The sequence below is a fragment of the Octopus sinensis genome, linkage group LG2 (genome assembly GCF_006345805.1).
Source record: "Octopus sinensis linkage group LG2, ASM634580v1, whole genome shotgun sequence".
Lineage (NCBI taxonomy): Eukaryota > Metazoa > Mollusca > Cephalopoda > Octopoda > Octopodidae > Octopus > Octopus sinensis.
The window spans coordinates 96,591,977-96,593,693 of record NC_042998.1 but is presented as its reverse complement, the minus strand read 5'-3'; the positions used below and the strand labels follow the sequence as shown (position 1 = coordinate 96,593,693).

General features: G+C 36.6%; 1 non-coding gene across 1 annotated transcript; it reads left to right on the top strand.

Annotated features, from left to right (window-relative positions):
• The first annotated feature begins 726 nt into the window (after nucleotides 1–726).
• Nucleotides 727–798, top strand: Trnaq-uug. Its single transcript has one exon. It is a non-coding gene; the product is annotated as a tRNA-Gln (tRNA).
• Nucleotides 799–1,717: the final 919 nt, after the last annotated feature.

The following is a 1,717-nucleotide window of genomic DNA, read 5'->3' as shown; positions in this document are numbered from 1 at the left end:
AAATATAAAGATCTTGAAATAGAAATCATCAAAATGTGGAACCTGAAGACTAAAACAATACCTGTTGTCATAGGTGCCCTGGGAATGATAGCGAAAGGGGATGATTGCTACCTAACTCAGATACCAGGAAACCCCAAAATGGCAGAAATTCAAAAGATAGTGCTCATGGGAACTGCTCATATCCTACGCAAAATACTCTCTATGTAATCCCAAGGTTTAAAACAAACTTTTTAAAAAATTTATGTATTAGACATTCACTAGTACAACACCAACCCCCCCCCCCCAAATATATGGCACACTAGGCATAACAACAACGTGAACTTCCAACCTGTTGTCTCTTGAGGTCTCTGGGTGAGACTTGAAGCCAATTTGTACAGACATAAAGCAAAAGTCAAACATAGAATAATAATAATAGTAATAATAATAATAATAGTTTGCGTGTGTAATCTGGGAATGCATACAATGAGCTTCTCTGCCCTAGGTGTACGGAAAACACTCGGCGAGAAATGGAAGAAAATTTGAAGAAAGAAGGAAAAAAATAATAACAAATAAAATAAATAAACGAATAAATAAAATAAATACATGAATAAAGAATAAAAAAAATAAAACAAAATAAAAATAATAGATTTGGTATTATTTGCAAGTCATGTTACCTCAGTAAATCTGACAGAGCTCAGAAAATATTTTCAAAGTTGACATTCCTAAAAAAAGATGATGTAGGCGGTTGGTCTCATGGTGTAATGGTTAGCACTCTGGACTTTGAATCCAGCGATCCGAGTTCAAATCTCGGTGAGACCTACCGGGTTTTTTTTTGTTCAGACCATGCATGTATGGAAATCAGACAGTAGATGATGAAGGTATTTTATGATGATTGGTATACAAAACGACTTTTCGCTGTTACAAATGATAAAATTTTGAGTGGATATATTTGATTTCCGCAGTAAAAAAACTTAAAAGACCACATCTGCCCGAATCTGTACTGTCTACTTTATCCAAAGAACTTCATCGTCATTTCATTGGAATTATCACCCCTGGTTGATGGTTCTTGCTTTAGATTTTAAACGCTTCCTAGATAGAAAGTAAAGTTCACTAATTATTCTTGCTTTTTACTTTTTTTTCTCTTGTTTCAGTCATTTGACTGGGGCCATGCTGCTGCACAACCTTTTAGTCGAAGAAATCGATCCCTGAACTTATTCTTTGTAAGCCTGATACTTATTCTATCGGTTTCTTCCTCCGAACTGCTAAGTTACGGGGGCGTAAACACACCAACATCGACTGTTAAGTGATAGTGGCGGGGGACAAACACAGACACGAAGGCACACACATAAATATATACATATATATACGACGGGCTTCTTTCAGATTTTTCTACCAAATCCACACACAAGGCTTTGGTCGGTCCGACGCTATAGTAGACGACACCCGACCAAGATGCCACGCTGTGGGGCTAAACCTGGAATCATGTGGTTGGGAAGCAAGGTTCTTAGCACACAGCCAAACCTGCGCCTAATTACTTCAATAGTCTTAGATTATTACATATTGTAGAAAATACTTGCTCTGAATGCTGTGCTGTGATATTGAACCTGAAATCACGTACACGCAAAGCAAATTTCTTGCCTTTTAATTCATGCTTGAGCATATTTTTCATTACCAAATTTATATTCGTCTTCAATTTTATACAAATGGTCATGGCTGTATATATGTGCTTTGCTCTTAG